This window comes from Rhinichthys klamathensis, unplaced genomic scaffold, assembly GCF_029890125.1.
Source record: "Rhinichthys klamathensis goyatoka isolate OS25496 unplaced genomic scaffold, OSU_Roscu_1.1 h1tg000035l_1, whole genome shotgun sequence".
In the NCBI taxonomy this organism is placed as follows: Eukaryota; Metazoa; Chordata; class Actinopteri; order Cypriniformes; family Leuciscidae; genus Rhinichthys; species Rhinichthys klamathensis.
The window spans coordinates 415,861-435,704 of NW_026606583.1; the positions used below are offsets into that span (position 1 = coordinate 415,861).

The 19,844-nt window shown below is 48.7% G+C and overlaps 20 non-coding genes across 20 annotated transcripts; all 20 read right to left on the minus strand.

Annotated features, from left to right (window-relative positions):
* Window positions 1-16: 16 nt before the first annotated feature.
* Window positions 17-98, minus strand: trnal-uag (transfer RNA leucine (anticodon UAG)). The gene has a single exon. It is a non-coding gene; the product is annotated as a tRNA-Leu (tRNA).
* Window positions 99-892: 794 nt separating this feature from the next.
* On the minus strand, window positions 893-974 carry trnal-uag (transfer RNA leucine (anticodon UAG)). Its single transcript has one exon. It is a non-coding gene; the product is annotated as a tRNA-Leu (tRNA).
* A 1,964-nt stretch (window positions 975-2,938) lies between these two features.
* trnal-uag (transfer RNA leucine (anticodon UAG)) lies at window positions 2,939-3,020 on the minus strand. Its single transcript has one exon. It is a non-coding gene; the product is annotated as a tRNA-Leu (tRNA).
* Window positions 3,021-4,248: 1,228 nt separating this feature from the next.
* On the minus strand, window positions 4,249-4,330 carry trnal-aag (transfer RNA leucine (anticodon AAG)). The gene has a single exon. It is a non-coding gene; the product is annotated as a tRNA-Leu (tRNA).
* A 491-nt stretch (window positions 4,331-4,821) lies between these two features.
* On the minus strand, window positions 4,822-4,903 carry trnal-uag (transfer RNA leucine (anticodon UAG)). Its single transcript has one exon. It is a non-coding gene; the product is annotated as a tRNA-Leu (tRNA).
* Window positions 4,904-5,125: 222 nt separating this feature from the next.
* On the minus strand, window positions 5,126-5,207 carry trnal-aag (transfer RNA leucine (anticodon AAG)). The gene has a single exon. It is a non-coding gene; the product is annotated as a tRNA-Leu (tRNA).
* Window positions 5,208-6,001: 794 nt separating this feature from the next.
* Window positions 6,002-6,083, minus strand: trnal-aag (transfer RNA leucine (anticodon AAG)). Its single transcript has one exon. It is a non-coding gene; the product is annotated as a tRNA-Leu (tRNA).
* Window positions 6,084-7,373: 1,290 nt separating this feature from the next.
* On the minus strand, window positions 7,374-7,455 carry trnal-aag (transfer RNA leucine (anticodon AAG)). Its single transcript has one exon. It is a non-coding gene; the product is annotated as a tRNA-Leu (tRNA).
* A 783-nt stretch (window positions 7,456-8,238) lies between these two features.
* trnal-aag (transfer RNA leucine (anticodon AAG)) lies at window positions 8,239-8,320 on the minus strand. Its single transcript has one exon. It is a non-coding gene; the product is annotated as a tRNA-Leu (tRNA).
* A 973-nt stretch (window positions 8,321-9,293) lies between these two features.
* trnal-uag (transfer RNA leucine (anticodon UAG)) lies at window positions 9,294-9,375 on the minus strand. Its single transcript has one exon. It is a non-coding gene; the product is annotated as a tRNA-Leu (tRNA).
* Window positions 9,376-9,602: 227 nt separating this feature from the next.
* On the minus strand, window positions 9,603-9,684 carry trnal-aag (transfer RNA leucine (anticodon AAG)). The gene has a single exon. It is a non-coding gene; the product is annotated as a tRNA-Leu (tRNA).
* Window positions 9,685-10,479: 795 nt separating this feature from the next.
* Window positions 10,480-10,561, minus strand: trnal-aag (transfer RNA leucine (anticodon AAG)). The gene has a single exon. It is a non-coding gene; the product is annotated as a tRNA-Leu (tRNA).
* A 795-nt stretch (window positions 10,562-11,356) lies between these two features.
* trnal-aag (transfer RNA leucine (anticodon AAG)) lies at window positions 11,357-11,438 on the minus strand. The gene has a single exon. It is a non-coding gene; the product is annotated as a tRNA-Leu (tRNA).
* Window positions 11,439-14,284: 2,846 nt separating this feature from the next.
* Window positions 14,285-14,366, minus strand: trnal-uag (transfer RNA leucine (anticodon UAG)). Its single transcript has one exon. It is a non-coding gene; the product is annotated as a tRNA-Leu (tRNA).
* A 221-nt stretch (window positions 14,367-14,587) lies between these two features.
* trnal-aag (transfer RNA leucine (anticodon AAG)) lies at window positions 14,588-14,669 on the minus strand. Its single transcript has one exon. It is a non-coding gene; the product is annotated as a tRNA-Leu (tRNA).
* Window positions 14,670-15,161: 492 nt separating this feature from the next.
* trnal-uag (transfer RNA leucine (anticodon UAG)) lies at window positions 15,162-15,243 on the minus strand. The gene has a single exon. It is a non-coding gene; the product is annotated as a tRNA-Leu (tRNA).
* A 221-nt stretch (window positions 15,244-15,464) lies between these two features.
* Window positions 15,465-15,546, minus strand: trnal-aag (transfer RNA leucine (anticodon AAG)). The gene has a single exon. It is a non-coding gene; the product is annotated as a tRNA-Leu (tRNA).
* A 1,661-nt stretch (window positions 15,547-17,207) lies between these two features.
* On the minus strand, window positions 17,208-17,289 carry trnal-uag (transfer RNA leucine (anticodon UAG)). The gene has a single exon. It is a non-coding gene; the product is annotated as a tRNA-Leu (tRNA).
* A 1,225-nt stretch (window positions 17,290-18,514) lies between these two features.
* Window positions 18,515-18,596, minus strand: trnal-aag (transfer RNA leucine (anticodon AAG)). Its single transcript has one exon. It is a non-coding gene; the product is annotated as a tRNA-Leu (tRNA).
* A 491-nt stretch (window positions 18,597-19,087) lies between these two features.
* On the minus strand, window positions 19,088-19,169 carry trnal-uag (transfer RNA leucine (anticodon UAG)). The gene has a single exon. It is a non-coding gene; the product is annotated as a tRNA-Leu (tRNA).
* Between the last annotated feature and the right edge of the window lie 675 nt (window positions 19,170-19,844).

Sequence of the window (19,844 nt, forward strand, 5' to 3'; positions counted from 1 at the left end):
TCTTTAAAATCACTGCTGGCAGCGGTGGGATTCGAACCCACGCCCCCGAAGAGACTGGAGCCTAAATCCAGCGCCTTAGACCCCTCGGCCACGCTACCCTGATGTGGCTCGATTCGTGGGCCGTTTTCTGGCCATTTTTTTTTCATAAATAGATTAAACGTTGGGTGCGGACCTTCATCGTCAGGCTCTGAAGCACGCCGAGTTCGGCCAAGGAAAGCAAAAGCGGCAGGGTTTGGAAGAGACCGGGAGCAAGCAGTGTCACTTCTCCAGTGTTTTCGCTTAGGCATAGCAGCCACGAGTGCCTTCTAAAATGCTGCCTTGGCAGCGGTGGGATTCGAACCCACGCCCCCGAAGAGACTGGAGCCTTAATCCAGCGCCTTAGACCGCTCGGCCACGCTTCCTTGTGAGGGCACCTTCCGTGGTCCATTTTCGCCAATTTTTTCTTTTAATGTCTCTCTTCTCCACAGTTAAATCCGTCGAAATTCTACGTGCCTTGAAGGAGCACCTCGACAGGTGAAAAGGCCTCCTAAATACAGGGGGGACGCAGTTACACTCCTGGAGGCCCCCCTCCCTGCAGATTGCAATTCCATCTCTAATCAAACACACCTGAATTACCTAATCAAAGCCTTTGGGCCATCCTCCAAAATGGCAGCCAGCTGTGTCGCAGTTAAACTCAAAATCATGAGGTAGCTGTCAGATCACCAAAAAAATCTAAATGAGTCAAATTGGCTAACTCCATCATTATAGACTAGACATTTGTTATTATTATGTTTAAATACATTTTTGAAGTGACATTATTACTGTCCCTGATTCAAAAGGGTGCAGATTTTCAGCCGCTTTTGCGCCTTTTCGGAGCACTCTTAAGGTGTCTGGCCCTCTTTAAAATTACTGCTGGCAGCGGTGGGATTCGAACCCACGCCCCCGAAGAGACTGGAGCCTAAATCCAGCGCCTTAGACCCCTCGGCCACGCTACCCTGATGTGGCTCGATACGTGGGCCGTTTTCTGGCCCTTTTTTTTTCATAAATAGATTAAACGTTGGGTGCGTACCTTCATCGTCAGGCTCTGAAGCACGCCGAGTTCGGCCAAGGAAAGCAAAAGCGGCAGGGTTTGGAAGAGACCGGGAGCAAGCAGTGTCACTTCTTCAGTGTTTTCGCTTAGGCATAGCAGCCACGAGTGCCTTCTAAAATGCTGCCTTGGCAGCGGTGGGATTCGAACCCACGCCCCCGAAGAGAATGGAGCCTTTATCCAGCGCCTTAGACCGCTCGGCCACGCTACCTTGTGAGGGCACCTTCCGTGGTCCATTTTCGCCAATTTTTTCTTTTAATGTCTCTCTTCTCCACAGTTAAATCCGTCGAAATTCTACGTGCCTTGAAGGAGCACCTCGACAGGTGAAAAGGCCTCCTAAATACAGGGGGGACGCAGTTACACTCCTGGAGGCCCCCCTCCCTGCAGATTGCAATTCCATCTCTAATCAAACACACCTGAATTACCTAATCAAAGCCTTTGGGCCATCCTCCAAAATGGCAGCCAGCTGTGTCGCAGTTAAACTCAAAATCATGAGGTAGCTGTCAGATCACCAAAAAAATCTCAATGAGTCAAATTGGCTAACTCCATCATTATAGACTAGACATTTGTTATTATTATGTTTAAATTCATTTTTGAAGTGACATTATTGCTGTCCGTGATTCAAGAGAATGCATGCCTTTGCGCCTTTTCGGAGCACATTTAAGGTGTCTGGCCCTCTTTAAAATCACTGCTGGCAGCGGTGGGATTCAAAGCCACGCCCCCGAAGAGACTGGAGCCTAATTCCAGCGCCTTAGACCCCTCGGCCATGCTACCCTGATGTGGCTCGATTCGTGGGCCGTTTTCTGGCCATTTTTTTTTTCATAAATAGATTAAACGTTGGGTGCGGACCTTCATCGTCAGGCTCTGAAGCACGCCGAGTTCGGCCAAGGAAAGCAAAAGCAGCAGGGTTTGGAAGAGACTGGGAGCAAGCAGTGTCACTTCTCCAGTGTTTTCGCTTAGGCATAGCAGCCACAAAAGCCTTCTAAAATGCTGTCTTGGCAGGGGTGGGATTCGAACCCACGCCCCCGAAGAGACTAGAGCCTTAATCCAGCGCCTTAGACCGCTCGGCCACGCTACCCTGATGTGGCTCGATACGTGGGCAGTTTTCTGGCCCTTTTATTTTCATAAATAGATTAAAGGTTGGGTGCGGACCTTCATCGCCAGGCTCTGAAGCACGCCGAGTTTGGCCAAGGAAAGCAAAAGCGGCAGAGTTTGGAAGAGTCCGGGAGCAAGCAGTGTCACTTCTCCAGTGTTTTCGCTCAGGCATAGCAGCCACGAATGCCTTCTAAAATGCTGTCTTGGCAGCGGTAGGATCCGAACCCACACCCCCGAAGAGACTGGAGCCTTAATCCAGCGCCTTAGACCGCTCGGCCACGCTACCTTGTGAGGGCACCTTCCGTGGGCCATTTTCGCCAATTTTTTCTTTTAATGTCTCTCTTCTCCACAGTTAAATCCGTCGAAATTCTACGTGCCTTGAAGGAGCACCTCGACAGGTGGAAAGGCCTCCTAAATACAGGGGGGACGCAGTTACACTCCTGGAGGCCCCCCTCCCTGCAGATTGCAATTCCATCTCTAATCAAACACACCTGAATTACCTAATCAAAGCCTTTGGGCCATCCTCCAAAATGGCAGCCAGCTGTGTCGCAGTTAAACTCAAAATCATGAGGTAGCTGTCAGATCACCAAAAAAATCTCAATGAGTCAAATTGGCTAACTCCATCATTATAGACTAGACATTTGTTATTATTATGTTTAAATTAATTTTTGAAGTGACATTATTGCTGTCCCTGATTCAAGAGGGTGCAGATTTTCAGCCGCTTTTGCGCCTTTTCGGAGCACACTTAAGGTGTCTGGACCTCTTTAAAATCACTGCTGGCAGCGGTGGGATTCGAACCCACGCCCCCGAAGAGACTGGAGCCTAAATCCAGCGCCTTAGACCCCTCGGCCACGCTACCCTGACGTGGATCGATTCGTGGGCCGTTTTCTGGCCATTTTTTTTTCATAAATAGATTAAACGTTGGGTGCGGACCTTCATCGTCAGGCTCTGAAGCACGCCTAGTTCGGCCAAGGAAAGCAAAAGCGGCAGGGTTTGGAAGAGACCGGGAGCAAGCAGTGTCACTTCTCCAGTGTTTTCGCTTAGGCTTAGCAGCCACGAGTGCCTTCTAAAATGCTGTCTTGGCAGCGGTGGGATTCAACCCACGCCCCCGAAGAGACTGGAGCCTTAATCCAGCGCCTTAGACCGCTTGGCCACGCTACCTTTCCGTGGGCCATTTTCGCCAATTTTTTCTTTTAATGTCTCTCTTCTCCACAGTTTAAATCCGTCGAAATTCTACGTGCCTTGAAGGAGCACCTCGACAGGTGGAAAGGCCTCCTAAATACAGGGGGGACGCAGTTACACTCCTGGAGGCCCCCTCCCTGCAGATTGCAATTCCATCTCTAATCAAACACACCTGAATTACCTAATCAAAGCCTTTGGGCCATCCTCCAAAATGGCAGCCAGCTGTGTCGCAGTTAAACTCAAAATCATGAAGTAGCTGTCAGATCACCAAAAAAATCTAAATGAGTCAAATTGGCTAACTCCATCATTATAGACTAGACATTTGTTATTATTATGTTTAAATTCATTTTTGAAGTGACATTATTGCTGTCCCTGATTCAAGAGGGTGCAGATTTTCAACCGCTTTTGCGCCTTAGACCCAGCGCTTTGATCAAATTGGCTAACTCCATCATTATAGACTAGACATTTGTTATTATTATGTTTAAATTCATTTTTGAAGTGACATTATTACTGTCCCTGATTCAAGAGGGTGCAGATTTTCAGCCGCTTTTGCGCCTTTTCGGAGCACTCTTAAGGTGTCTGGCCCTCTTTAAAATCACTGCTGGCAGCAGTGGGATTCGAACCCACGCCCCTGAAGAGACTGGAGCCTAAATCCAGCGCCTTAGACCCCTCGGCCCGATACCCTGACGTGGCTTGATTCGTGGGCCGTTTTCTGGCCATTTTTTTTTTCATAAATAGATTAAACGTTGGGTGCGGACCTTCATCGTCAGGCTCTGAAGCACGCCGAGTTTGGCCAAGGAAAGCAAAAGCGGCAGGGTTTGGAAGAGTCCGGGAGCAAGCAGTGTCACTTCTCCAGTGTTTTCGCTTAGGCATAGCAGCCACGAGTGCCTTCTAAAATGCTGTCTTGGCAGCGGTGGGACTCGAACCCACGCCCCCGGAGAGACTGGAGCCTTAATCCAGCGCCTTAGACCGCTCGGCCACGCTACCTTGTGAGGGCACCTTCCGTGGGCCATTTTCGCCAATTTTTTCTTTTAATGTCTCTCTTCTCCACAGTTAAATCCGTCGAAATTCTACGTGCCTTGAAGGAGCACCTCGACAGGTGGAAAGGCCTCCTAAATAAAGGGGGGACGCAGTTACACTCCTGGAGGCCCCCCTCCCTGCAGATTGCAATTCCATCTCTAATCAAACACACCTGAATTACCTAATCAAAGCTTTTGGGCCATCCTCCATAATGGCAGCCAGCTGTGTCGCAGTTAAACTCAAAATCATGAGGTAGCTGTCAGATCACCAAAAAAATCTAAATGAGTCAAATTGGCTAACTCCATCATTATAGACTAGACATTTGTTATTATTATGTTTAAATTCATTTTTGAAGTGACATTATTGCTGTCCCTGATTCAAGAGGGTGCAGATTTTCAGCCGCTTTTGCGCCTTTTCGGAGCACACTTAAGGTGTCTGGACCTCTTTAAAATCACTGCTGGCAGCGGTGGGATTCGAACCCACGCCCCCGAAGAGACTGGAGCCTAAATCCAGCGCCTTAGACCCCTCGGCCACGCTACCCTGATGTGGCTCGATTCGTGGGCCGTTTTCTGGCCATTTTTTTTTTCATAAATAGATTAAACGTTGGGTGCGGACCTTCATCGTCAGGCTCTGAAGCACGCCGAGTTCGGCCAAGGAAAGCAAAAGCGGCAGGGTTTGGAAGAGACCGGGAGCAAGCAGTGTCACTTCTCCAGTGTTTTCGCTTAGGCATAGCAGCCACGAGTGCCTTCTAAAATGCTGTCTTGGCAGCGGTGGGATTCGAACCCACGCCCCCGAAGAGACTGGAGCCTTAATCCAGCGCCTTAGACCGCTCGGCCACGCTACCTTGTGAGGGCACCTTCCGTGGTCCATTTTCGCCAATTTTTTCTTTTAATGTCTCTCTTCTCCACAGTTAAATCCGTCGAAATTCTACGTGCCTTGAAGGAGCACCTCGACAGGTGGAAAGGCCTCCTAAATACAGGGGGGACGCAGTTACACTCCTGGAGGCCCCCCTCCCTGCAGATTGCAATTCCATCTCTAATCAAACACACCTGAATTACCTAATCAAAGCCTTTGGGCCTTCCTCCAAAATGGCAGCCAGCTGTGTCGCAGTTAAACTCAAAATCATGAGGTAGCTGTCAGATCACCAAAAAAATCTCAATGAGTCAAATTGGCTAACTCCATCATTATAGACTAGACATTTGTTATTATTATGTTTAAATTCATTTTTGAAGTGACATTATTACCGTCCCTGATTCAAGAGGGTGCAGATTTTCAGCCGCTTTTGCGCCTTTTCGGAGCACTCATAAGGTGTCTGGCCCTCTTTAAAATCACTGCTGGCAGCGGTGGGATTCGAACCCACGCCCCCGAAGAGACTGGAGCCTTAATACAGCGCCTTAGACCCCTCGGCCACGCTACCCTGACGTGGCTCGATTCGTGGGCCGCTTTCTGGGCATTTTTTTTTCATAAATAGATTAAACGTTGGGTGCGGACCTTCATCGTCAGGCTCTGAAGCACGCCGAGTTCGGCCAAGGAAAGCAAAAGCGGCAGGGTTTGGAAGAGTCCGGGAGCAAGCAGTGTCACTTCTCCAGTGTTTTCGCTTAGGCATAGCAGCCACGAGTGCCTTCTAAAATGCTGTCTTGGCAGCGGTGGGATTCGAACCCACGCCCCCGAAGAGACTGGAGCCTTAATCCAGCGCCTTAGACCGCTCGGCCACGCTACCTTGTGAGGGCACCTTCCGTGGTCCATTTTCGCCAATTTTTTCTTTTAATGTCTCTCTTCTCCACAGTTAAATCCGTCGAAATTCTACGTGCCTTGAAGGAGCACCTCGACAGGTGGAAAGGCCTCCTAAATACAGGGGGGACGCAGTTACACTCCTGGAGGCCCCCTCCCTGCAGATTGCAATTCCATCTCTAATCAAACACACCTGAATTACCTAATCAAAGCTTTTGGGCCATCCTCCAAAATGGCAGCCAGCTGTGTCGCAGTTAAACTCAAAATCATGAGGTAGCTGTCAGATCACCGAAAAAATCTAAATGAGTCAAATTGGCTAACTCCATCATTATAGACTAGACATTTGTTATTATTATGTTTAAATTCATTTTTGAAGTGACATTATTGCTGTCCCTGATTCAAGAGGGTGCAGATTTTCAGCCGCTTTTGCGCCTTAGACCCAGCGCCTTAGACCCAGCGCCTTAGACCGCTCGGCCACGCTACCTTGTGAGGGCACCTTCCGTGGGCCATTTTCGCCAATTTTTTCTTTTAATGTCTCTCTTCTCCTCAGTTAAATCCGTCGAAATTCTACGTGCCTTGAAGGAGCACCTCGACAGGTGGAAAGGCCTCCTAAATATAGGGGGGACGCAGTTACACTCCTGGAGGCCCCCCTCCCTGCAGATTGCAATTCCATCTCTAATCAAACACACCTGAATTACCTAATCAAAGCCTTTGGGCCATCCTCCAAAATGGCAGCCAGCTGTGTCGCAGTTAAACTCAAAATCATGAGGTAGCTGTCAGATCACCCAAAAAATCTCAATGAGTCAAATTGGCTAACTCCATCATTATAGACTAGACATTTGTTATTATTATGTTTAAATTCATTTTTGAAGTGACATTATTACCGTCCCTGATTCAAGAGGGTGCAGATTTTCAGCCGCTTTTGCGCCTTTTCGGAGCACTCTTAAGGTGTCTGGCCCTCTTTAAAATCACTGCTGGCAGCGGTGGGATTCGGACCCACGCCCCCGAAGAGACTGGAGCCTAAATCCAGCGTCTTAGACCCCTCGGCCACGCTACCCTGACGTGGCTCGATTCGTGGGCCGTTTTCTGGGCATTTTTTTTTTCATAAATAGATTAAACGTTGGGTGCGGACCTTCATCGTCAGGCTCTGAAGCACGCCGAGTTCGGCCAAGGAAAGCAAAAGCGGCAGGGTTTGGAAGAGTCCGGGAGCAAGCAGTGTCACTTCTCCAGTGTTTTCGCTTAGGCATAGCAGCCACGAGTGCCTTCTAAAATGCTGTCTTGGCAGCGGTGGGATTCGAACCCACACCCCCGAAGAGACTGGAGCCTTAATCCAGCGCCTTAGACCGCTCGGCCACGCTACCTTGTGAGGGCACCTTCCGTGGGCCATTTTCGCCAATTTTTTCTTTTAATGTCTCTCTTCTCCACAGTTAAATCCGTCGAAATTCTACGTGCCTTGAAGGATCACCTCGACAGGTGGAAAGGCCTCCTAAATACAGGGGGGACGCAGTTACACTCCTGGAGGCCCCCCTCCCTGCAGATTGCAATTCCATCTCTAATCAAACACACCTGAATTACCTAATCAAAGCCTTTGGGCCATCCTCCAAAATGGCAGCCAGCTGTGTTAAACTCAAAATTATGAGGTAGCTGTCAGATCACCAAAAAAATCTAAATGAGTCAAATTGGCTAACTCCATCATTATAGACTAGACATTTGTTATTATTATGTTTAAATTCATTTTTGAAGTGACATTATTGCTGTCCCTGATTCAAGAGGGTGCAGATTTTCAGCCGCTTTTGCGCCTTTTCGGAGCACACTTAAGGTGTCTGGCCCTCTTTAAAATCACTGCTGGCACCGGTGGGATTCGGACCCACGCCCCCGAAGAGACTGGAGCCTAAATCCAGCGTCTTAGACCCCTCGGCCACGCTACCCTGACGTGGCTCGATTCGTGGGCCGTTTTCTGGGCATTTTTTTTTTCATAAATAGATTAAACGTTGGGTGCGGACCTTCATCGTCAGGCTCTGAAGCACGCCGAGTTCGGCCAAGGAAAGCGGCAGGGTTTGGAAGAGACCGGGAGCAAGCAGTGTCACTTCTCCAGTGTTTTCGCTTAGGAATAGCAGCCACGAGTGCCTTCTAAGATGCTGTCTTGGCAGCGGTGGGATTCGAACCCACGCCCCCGAAGAGACTGGAGCCTTAATCCAGCGCCTTAGACCGCTCGGCCACGCTACCTTGTGAGGGCACCTTCCGTGGGACATTTTCGCCAATTTTTTCTTTTAATGTCTCTCTTCTCCACAGTTAAATCCGTCGAAATTCTACGTGCCTTGAAGGAGCACCTCGACAGGTGGAAAGGCCTCCTAAATACAGGGGGGACGCAGTTACACTCCTGGAGGCCCCCCTCCCTGCAGATTGCAATTCCATCTCTAATCAAACACACCTGAATTACCTAATCAAAGCCTTTGGGCCATCCTCCAAAATGGCAGCCAGCTGTGTCGCAGTTAAACTCAAAATCATGAGGTAGCTGTCAGATCACCAAAAAAATCTCAATGAGTCAAATTGGCTAACTCCATCAGTATAGACTAGACATTTGTTATTATTATGTTTAAATTCATTTTTGAAGTGACATTATTGCTGTCCCTGATTCAAGAGGGTGCAGATTTTCAGCCGCTTTTGCGCCTTAGACCCAGCGCCTTAGACCGCTCGGCCACGCTACCTTGTGAAGGCACCTTCCGTGGGCCATTTTCGCCAATTTTTTCTTTTAATGTCTCTCTTCTTCACAGTTAAATCCGTCGAAATTCTACGTGCCTTGAAGGAGCACCTCGACAGGTGGAAAGGCCTCCTAAATACAGGGGGGACGCAGTTACACTCCTGGAGGCCCCCCTCCCTGCATATTGCAATTCCATCTCTAATCAAACACACCTGAATTCCCTAATCAAAGCCTTTGGGCCATCCTCCAAAATGGCAGCCAGCTGTGTCGCAGTTAAACTCAAAATCATGAGGTAGCTGTCAGATCACCAAAAAAATCTCAATGAGTCAAATTGGCTAACTCCATCATTATAGACTAGACATTTGTTATTATTATGTTTAAATTCATTTTTGAAGTGACATTATTACCGTCCCTGATTCAAGAGGGTGCAGATTTTCAGCCGCTTTTGCGCCTTTTCGGAGCACTCTTAAGGTGTCTGGCCCTCTTTAAAATCACTGCTGGCAGCGGTGGGATTCGAACCCACGCCCATGAAGAGACTGGAGCCTAAATCCAGCGCCTTAGACCCCTCGGCCACGCTACCCTGATGTGGCTTGATTCGTGGGCCGTTTTCTGGCCATTTTTTTTTTCATAAATAGATTAAACGTTGGGTGCGGACCTTCATCGTCAGGCTCTGAAGCACGCCGAGTTCGGCCAAGGAAAGCAAAAGCGGCAGGGTTTGGAAGAGACCGGGAGCAAGCAGTGTCACTTCTCCAGTGTTTTCGCTTAGGAATAGCAGCCACAAGTGCCTTCTAAGATGCTGTCTTGTCTTGGCAGCGGTGGGATTCGAACCCACGCCCCCGAAGAGACTGGAGCCTTAATCCAGCGCCTTAGACCGCTCGGCCACGCTACCTTGTGAGGGCACCTTCCGTGGGACATTTTCGCCAATTTTTTCTTTTAATGTCTCTCTTCTCCACAGTTAAATCCGTCGAAATTCTACGTGCCTTGAAGGAGCACCTCGACAGGTGGAAAGGCCTCCTAAATACAGGAGGGACGCAGTTACACTCCTGGAGGCCCCCCTCCCTGCAGATTGCAATTCCATCTCTAATCAAACACACCTGAATTACCTAATCAAAGCCTTTGGGCCATCCTCCAAAATGGCAGCCAGCTGTGTCGCAGTTAAACTCAAAATCATGAGGTAGCTGTCAGATCACCAAAAAAATCTCAATGAGTCAAATTGGCTAACTCCATCAGTATAGACTAGACATTTGTTATTATTATGTTTAAATTCATTTTTGAAGTGACATTATTGCTGTCCCTGATTCAAGAGGGTGCAGATTTTCAGCCGCTTTTGCGCCTTTTCGGAGCACACTTAAGGTGTCTGGCCCTCTTTAAAATCACTGCTGGCACCGGTGGGATTCGGACCCACGCCCCCGAAGAGACTGGAGCCTAAATCCAGCGTCTTAGACCCCTCGGCCACGCTACCCTGACGTGGCTCGATTCGTGGGCCGTTTTCTGGGCATTTTTTTTTTCATAAATAGATTAAACGTTGGGTGCGGACCTTCATCGTCAGGCTCTGAAGCACGCCGAGTTCGGCCAAGGAAAGCAAAAGCGGCAAGGTTTGGAAGAGACCGGGAGCAAGAAGTGTCACTTCTCCAGTGTTTTCGCTTAGGAATAGCAGCCACAAGTGCCTTCTAAGATGCTGTCTTGGCAGCGGTGGGATTCGAACCCACGCCCCCGAAGAGACTGGAGCCTTAATCCAGCGCCTTAGACCGCTCGGCCACGCTACCTTGTGAGGGCACCTTCCGTGGGCCATTTTCGCCAATTTTTTCTTTTAATGTCTCTCTTCTCCACAGTTAAATCCGTCGAAATTCTACGTGCCTTGAAGGAGCACCTCGACAGGTGGAAAGGCCTCCTAAATACAGGGGGGACGCAGTTACACTCCTGGAGGCCCCCCTCCCTGCAGATTGCAATTCCATCTCTAATCAAACACACCTGAATTACCTAATCAAAGCCTTTGGGCCATCCTCCAAAATGGCAGCCAGCTGTGTCGCAGTTAAACTCAAAATCATGAGGTAGCTGTCAGATCACCAAAAAAATCTCAATGAGTCAAATTGGCTAACTCCATCAGTATAGACTAGACATTTGTTATTATTATGTTTAAATTCATTTTTGAAGTGACATTATTGCTGTCCCTGATTCAAGAGGGTGCAGATTTTCAGCCGCTTTTGCGCCTTTTCGGAGCACATTTAAGGTGTCTGGCCCTCTTTAAAATCACTGCTGGCACCGGTGGGATTCGGACCCACGCCCCCGAAGAGACTGGAGCCTAAATCCAGCGTCTTAGACCCCTCGGCCACGCTACCCTGACGTGGCTCGATTCGTGGGCCGTTTTCTGGGCATTTTTTTTTTCATAAATAGATTAAACGTTGGGTGCGGACCTTCATCGTCAGGCTCTGAAGCACGCCGAGTTCGGCCAAGGAAAGCAAAAGCGGCAGGGTTTGGAAGAGACCGGGAGCAAGCAGTGTCACTTCTCCAGTGTTTTCGCTTAGGCATAGCAGCCACGAGTGCCTTCTAAAATGCTGTCTTGGCAGCGGTGGGATTCGAACCCACGCCCCCGGAAAGACTGGAGCCTTAATCCAGCGCCTTAGACCGCTCGGCCACGCTACCTTGTGAGGGCACCTTCCGTGGGCCATTTTCGCCAATTTTTTCTTTTAATGTCTCTCTTCTCCACAGTTAAATCCGTCGAAATTCTACGTGCCTTGAAGGAGCACCTAATACAGGAGGGACGCAGTTACACTCCTGGAGGCCCCCTCCCTGCAGATTGCAATTCCATCTCTAATCAAACACACCTGAATTACCTAATCAAAGCCTTTGGGCCATCCTCCAAAATGGCAGCCAGCTGTGTCGCAGTTAAACTCAAAATCATGAGGTAGCTGACAGATCACCAAAAAAATCTCAATGAGTCAAATTGGCTAACTCCATCAGTATAGACTAGACATTTGTTATTATTATGTTTAAATTCATTTTTGAAGTGACATTATTGCTGTCCCTGATTCAAGAGGGTGCAGATTTTCAGCCGCTTTTGCGCCTTAGACCCAGCGCCTTAGACCCAGCGCCTTAGACCGCTCGGCCACGCTACCTTGTGAGGGCACCTTCCGTGGGCCATTTTCGCCAATTTTTTCTTTTAATGTCTCTCTTCTCCACAGTTAAATCCGTCGAAATTCTACGTGCCTTGAAGGAGCACCTCGACAGGTGGAAAGGCCTCCTAAATACAGGGGGGACGCAGTTACACTCCTGGAGGCCCCCCTCCCTGCAGATTGCAATTCCATCTCTAATCAAACACACCTGAATTACCTAATCAAAGCCTTTGGGCCATCCTCCAAAATGGCAGCCAGCTGTGTCGCAGTTAAACTCAAAATCATGAGGTAGCTGTCAGATCACCAAAAAAATCTCAATGAGTCAAATTGGCTAACTCCATCATTATAGACTAGACATTTGTTATTATTATGTTTAAATTAATTTTTGAAGTGACATTATTGCTGTCCCTGATTCAAGAGGGTGCAGATTTTCAGCCGCTTTTGCGCCTTTTCGGAGCACACTTAAGGTGTCTGGACCTCTTTAAAATCACTGCTGGCAGCGGTGGGATTCGAACCCACGCCCCCGAAGAGACTGGAGCCTAAATCCAGCTTCTTAGACCCCTCGGCCACGCTACCCTGACGTGGATCGATTCATGGGCCGTTTTCTGGCCATTTTTTTTTCATAAATGGATTAAACGTTGGGTGCGGACCTTCATCGTCAGGCTCTGAAGCACGCCTAGTTCGGCCAAGGAAAGCAAAAGCGGCAGGGTTTGGAAGAGACCGGGAGCAAGCAGTGTCACTTCTCCAGTGTTTTCGCTTAGGCTTAGCAGCCACGAGTGCCTTCTAAAATGCTGTCTTGGCAGCGGTGGGATTCAACCCACGCCCCCGAAGAGACTGGAGCCTTAATCCAGCGCCTTAGACCGCTTGGCCACGCTACCTTTCCGTGGGCCATTTTCGCCAATTTTTTCTTTTAATGTCTCTCTTCTCCACAGTTAAATCCGTCGAAATTCTACGTGCCTTGAAGGAGCACCTCGACAGGTGGAAAGGCCTCCTAAATACAGGGGGGACACAGTTACACTCCTGGAGGCCCCCTCCCTGCAGATTGCAATTCCATCTCTAATCAAACACACCTGAATTACCTAATCAAAGCCTTTGGGCCATCCTCCAAAATGGCAGCCAGCTGTGTCGCAGTTAAACTCAAAATCATGAGGTAGCTGTCAGATCACCAAAAAAATCTAAATGAGTCAAATTGGCTAACTCCATCATTATAGACTAGACATTTGTTATTATTATGTTTAAATTCATTTTTGAAGTGACATTATTGCTGTCCCTGATTCAAGAGGGTGCAGATTTTCAGCCGCTTTTGCGCCTTAGACCCAGCGCTTTGATCAAATTGGCTAACTCCATCATTATAGACTAGACATTTGTTATTATTATGTTTAAATTCATTTTTGAAGTGACATTATTACTGTCCCTGATTCAAGAGGGTGCAGATTTTAAGCCGCTTTTGCGCCTTTTCGGAGCACTCTTAAGGTGTCTGGCCCTCTTTAAAATCACTGCTGGCAGCAGTGGGATTCGAACCCACGCCCCTGAAGAGACTGGAGCCTAAATCCAGCGCCTTAGACCCCTCGGCCCGATACCCTGACGTGGCTTGATTCGTGGGCCGTTTTCTGGCCATTTTTTTTTTCATAAATAGATTAAACGTTGGGTGCGGACCTTCATCGTCAGGCTCTGAAGCACGCCGAGTTTGGCCAAGGAAAGCAAAAGCGGCAGGGTTTGGAAGAGTCCGGGAGCAAGCAGTGTCACTTCTCCAGTGTTTTCGCTTAGGCATAGCAGCCACGAGTGCCTTCTAAAATGCTGTCTTGGCAGCGGTGGGACTCAAACCCACGCCCCCGGAGAGACTGGAGCCTTAATCCAGCGCCTTAGACCACTCGGCCACGCTACCTTGTGAGGGCACCTTCCGTGGGCCATTTTCGCCAATTTTTTCTTTTAATGTCTCTCTTCTCCACAGTTAAATCCGTCGAAATTCTACGTGCCTTGAAGGAGCACCTCGACAGGTGGAAAGGCCTCCTAAATAAAGGGGGGACGCAGTTACACTCCTGGAGGCCCCCCTCCCTGCAGATTGCAATTCCATCTCTAATCAAACACACCTGAATTACCTAATCAAAGCTTTTGGGCCATCCTCCAAAATGGCAGCCAGCTGTGTCGCAGTTAAACTCAAAATCATGAGGTAGCTGTCAGATCACCAAAAAAATCTAAATGAGTCAAATTGGCTAACTCCATCATTATAGACTAGACATTTGTTATTATTATGTTTAAATTCATTTTTGAAGTGACATTATTGCTGTCCCTGATTCAAGAGGGTGCAGATTTTCAGCCGCTTTTGCGCCTTTTCGGAGCACACTTAAAGTGTCTGGACCTCTTTAAAATCACTGCTGGCAGCGGTGGGATTCGAACCCACGCCCCCGAAGAGACTGGAGCCTAAATCCAGCGCCTTAGACCCCTCGGCCACGCTACCCTGATGTGGCTCGATTCGTGGGCCGTTTTCTGGCCATTTTTTTTTCATAAATAGATTAAACGTTGGGTGCGGACCTTCATCGTCAGGCTCTGAAGCACGCCGAGTTCGGCCAAGGAAAGCAAAAGCGGCAGGGTTTGGAAGAGACCGGGAGCAAGCAGTGTCACTTCTCCAGTGTTTTCGCTTAGGCATAGCAGCCACGAGTGCCTTCTAAAATGCTGCCTTGGCAGCGGTGGGATTCGAACCCACGCCCCCGAAGAGACTGGAGCCTTAATCCAGCGCCTTAGACCGCTCGGCCACGCTACCTTGTGAGGGCACCTTCCGTGGTCCATTTTCGCCAATTTTTTCTTTTAATGTCTCTCTTCTCCACAGTTAAATTCCTTCGAAATTCTACGTGCCTTGAAGGAGCACCTCGACAGGTGAAAAGGCCTCCTAAATACAGGGGGGACGCAGTTACACTCCTGGAGGCCCCCCTCCCTGCAGATTGCAATTCCATCTCTAATCAAACACACCTGAATTACCTAATCAAAGCCTTTGGGCCATCCTCCAAAATGGCAGCCAGCTGTGTCGCAGTTAAACTCAAAATCATGAGGTAGCTGTCAGATCACCAAAAAAATCTAAATGAGTCAAATTGGCTAACTCCATCATTATAGACTAGACATTTGTTATTATTATGTTTAAATACATTTTTGAAGTGACATTATTACTGTCCCTGATTCAAAAGGGTGCAGATTTTCAGCCGCTTTTGCGCCTTTTCGGAGCACTCTTAAGGTGTCTGGCCCTCTTTAAAATCACTGCTGGCAGCGGTGGGATTCGAACCCACGCCCCCGAAGAGACTGGAGCCTAAATCCAGCGCCTTAGACCCCTCGGCCACGCTACCCTGATGTGGCTCGATACGTGGGCCGTTTTCTGGCCCTTTTTTTTTCATAAATAGATTAAACGTTGGGTGCGTACCTTCATCGTCAGGCTCTGAAGCACGCCGAGTTCGGCCAAGGAAAGCAAAAGCGGCAGGGTTTGGAAGAGACCGGGAGCAAGCAGTGTCACTTCTCCAGTGTTTTCGCTTAGGCATAGCAGCCACGAGTGCCTTCTAAAATGCTGCCTTGGCAGCGGTGGGATTCGAACCCACGCCCCCGAAGAGACTGGAGCCTTAATCCAGCGCCTTAGACCGCTCGGCCACGCTACCTTGTGAGGGCACCTTCCGTGGTCCATTTTCACCAATTTTTTCTTTTAATGTCTCTCTTCTCCACAGTTAAATCCGTCGAAATTCTACGTGCCTTGAAGGAGCACCTCGACAGGTGAAAAGGCCTCCTAAATACAGGGGGGACGCAGTTACACTCCTGGAGGCCCCCCTCCCTGCAGATTGCAATTCCATCTCTAATCAAACACACCTGAATTACCTAATCAAAGCCTTTGGGCCATCCTCCAAAATGGCAGCCAGCTGTGTCGCAGTTAAACTCAAAATCATGAGGTAGCTGTCAGATCACCAAAAAAATCTCAATGAGTCAAATTGGCTAACTCCATCATTATAGACTAGACATTTGTTATTATTATGTTTAAATTCATTTTTGAAGTGACATTATTGCTGTCCGTGATTCAAGAGAATGCATGCCTTTGCGCCTTTTCGGAGCACATTTAAGGTGTCTGGCCCTCTTTAAAATCACTGCTGGCAGCGGTGGGATTCAAAGCCACGCCCCCGAAGAGACTGGAGCCTAATTCCAGCGCCTTAGACCCCTCGGCCATGCTACCCTGATGTGGCTCGATTCGTGGGCCGTTTTCTGGCCATTTTTTTTTTCATAAATAGATTAAACGTTGGGTGCGGACCTTCATCGTCAGGCTCTGAAGCACGCCGAGTTCGGCCAAGGAAAGCAAAAGCAGCAGGGTTTGGAAGAGACTGGGAGCAAGCAGTGTCACTTCTCCAGTGTTTTCGCTTAGGCATAGCAGCCACAAAAGCCTTCTAAAATGCTGTCTTGGCAGGGGTGGGATTCGAACCCACGCCCCCGAAGAGACTAGAGCCTTAATCCAGCGCCTTAGACCGCTCGGCCACGCTACCCTGATGTGGCTCGATACGTGGGCCGTTTTCTGGCCCTTTTATTTTCATAAATAGATTAAAGGTTGGGTGCGGACCTTCATCGCCAGGCTCTGAAGCACGCCGAGTTTGGCCAAGGAAAGCAAAAGCGGCAGAGTTTGGAAGAGTCCGGGAGCAAGCAGTGTCACTTCTCCAGTGTTTTCGCTCAGGCATAGCAGCCACGAGTGCCTTCTAAAATGCTGTCTTGGCAGCGGTAGGATCCGAACCCACACCCCCGAAGAGACTGGAGCCTTAATCCAGCGCCTTAGACCGCTCGGCCACGCTACCTTGTGAGGGCACCTTCCGTGGGCCATTTTCGCCAATTTTTTCTTTTAATGTCTCTCTTCTCCACAGTTAAATCCGTCGAAATTCTACGTGCCTTGAAGGAGCACCTCGACAGGTGGAAAGGCCTCCTAAATACAGGGGGGACGCAGTTACACTCCTGGAGGCCCCCCTCCCTGCAGATTGCAATTCCATCTCTAATCAAACACACCTGAATTACCTAATCAAAGCCTTTGGGCCATCCTCCAAAATGGCAGCCAGCTGTGTCGCAGTTAAACTCAAAATCATGAGGTAGCTGTCAGATCACCAAAAAAATCTCAATGAGTCAAATTGGCTAACTCCATCATTATAGACTAGACATTTGTTATTATTATGTTTAAATTAATTTTTGAAGTGACATTATTGCTGTCCCTGATTCAAGAGGGTGCAGATTTTCAGCCGCTTTTGCGCCTTTTCGGAGCACACTTAAGGTGTCTGGACCTCTTTAAAATCACTGCTGGCAGCGGTGGGATTCGAACCCACGCCCCCGAAGAGACTGGAGCCTAAATCCAGCGCCTTAGACCCCTCGGCCACGCTACCCTGACGTGGATCGATTCGTGGGCCGTTTTCTGGCCATTTTTTTTTCATAAATGGATTAAACGTTGGGTGCGGACCTTCATCGTCAGGCTCTGAAGCACGCCTAGTTCGGCCAAGGAAAGCAAAAGCGGCAGGGTTTGGAAGAGACCGGGAGCAAGCAGTGTCACTTCTCCAGTGTTTTCGCTTAGGCTTAGCAGCCACGAGTGCCTTCTAAAATGCTGTCTTGGCAGCGGTGGGATTCAACCCACGCCCCCGAAGAGACTGGAGCCTTAATCCAGCGCCTTAGACCGCTTGGCCACGCTACCTTTCCGTGGGCCATTTTCGCCAATTTTTTCTTTTAATGTCTCTCTTCTCCACAGTTTAAATCCGTCGAAATTCTACGTGCCTTGAAGGAGCACCTCGACAGGTGGAAAGGCCTCCTAAATACAGGGGGGACGCAGTTACACTCCTGGAGGCCCCCTCCCTGCAGATTGCAATTCCATCTCTAATCAAACACACCTGAATTACCTAATCAAAGCCTTTGGGCCATCCTCCAAAATGGCAGCCAGCTGTGTCGCAGTTAAACTCAAAATCATGAAGTAGCTGTCAGATCACCAAAAAAATCTAAATGAGTCAAATTGGCTAACTCCATCATTATAGACTAGACATTTGTTATTATGTTTAAATTCATTTTTGAAGTGACATTATTGCTGTCCCTGATTCAAGAGGGTGCAGATTTTCAACCGCTTTTGCGCCTTAGACCCAGCGCTTTGATCAAATTGGCTAACTCCATCATTATAGACTAGACATTTGTTATTATTATGTTTAAATTCATTTTTGAAGTGACATTATTACTGTCCCTGATTCAAGAGGGTGCAGATTTTCAGCCGCTTTTGCGCCTTTTCGGAGCACTCTTAAGGTGTCTGGCCCTCTTTAAAATCACTGCTGGCAGCAGTGGGATTCGAACCCACGCCCCTGAAGAGACTGGAGCCTAAATCCAGCGCCTTAGACCCCTCGGCCCGATACCCTGACGTGGCTTGATTCGTGGGCCGTTTTCTGGTCATTTTTTTTTTCATAAATAGATTAAACGTTGGGTGCGGACCTTCATCGTCAGGCTCTGAAGCACGCCGAGTTTGGCCAAGGAAAGCAAAAGCGGCAGGGTTTGGAAGAGTCCGGGAGCAAGCAGTGTCACTTCTCCAGTGTTTTCGCTTAGGCATAGCAGCCACGAGTGCCTTCTAAAATGCTGTCTTGGCAGCGGTGGGACTCGAACCCACGCCCCCGGAGAGACTGGAGCCTTAATCCAGCGCCTTAGACCGCTCGGCCACGCTACCTTGTGAGGGCACCTTCCGTGGGCCATTTTCGCCAATTTTTTCTTTTAATGTCTCTCTTCTCCACAGTTAAATCCGTCGAAATTCTACGTGCCTTGAAGGAGCACCTCGACAGGTGGAAAGGCCTCCTAAATAAAGGGGGGACGCAGTTACACTCCTGGAGGCCCCCCTCCCTGCAGATTGCAATTCCATCTCTAATCAAACACACCTGAATTACCTAATCAAAGCTTTTGGGCCATCCTCCATAATGGCAGCCAGCTGTGTCGCAGTTAAACTCAAAATCATGAGGTAGCTGTCAGATCACCAAAAAAATCTAAATGAGTCAAATTGGCTAACTCCATCATTATAGACTAGACATTTGTTATTATTATGTTTAAATTCATTTTTGAAGTGACATTATTGCTGTCCCTGATTCAAGAGGGTGCAGATTTTCAGCCGCTTTTGCGCCTTTTCGGAGCACACTTAAGGTGTCTGGACCTCTTTAAAATCACTGCTGGCAGCGGTGGGATTCGAACCCACGCCCCCGAAGAGACTGGAGCCTAAATCCAGCGCCTTAGACCCCTCGGCCACGCTACCCTGATGTGGCTCGATTCGTGGGCCGTTTTCTGGCCATTTTTTTTTTCATAAATAGATTAAACGTTGGGTGCGGACCTTCATCGTCAGGCTCTGAAGCACGCCGAGTTCGGCCAAGGAAAGCAAAAGCGGCAGGGTTTGGAAGAGACCGGGAGCAAGCAGTGTCACTTCTCCAGTGTTTTCGCTTAGGCATAGCAGCCACGAGTGCCTTCTAAAATGCTGTCTTGGCAGCGGTGGGATTCAAACCCACGCCCCCGAAGAGACTGGAGCCTTAATCCAGCGCCTTAGACCGCTCGGCCACACTACCTTGTGAGGGCACCTTCCGTGGGCCATTTTCGCCAATTTTTTCTTTTAATGTCTCTCTTCTCCACAGTTAAATCCGTCGAAATTCTACGTGCCTTGAAGGAGCACCTCGACAGGTGGAAAGGCCTCCTAAATACAGGGGGGACGCAGTTACACTCCTGGAGGCCCCCTCCCTGCAGATTGCAATTCCATCTCTAATCAAACACACCTGAATTACCTAATCAAAGCTTTTGGGCCATCCTCCAAAATGGCAGCCAGCTGTGTCGCAGTTAAACTCAAAATCATGAGGTAGCTGTCAGATCACCGAAAAAATCTAAATGAGTCAAATTGGCTAACTCCATCATTATAGACTAGACATTTGTTATTATTATGTTT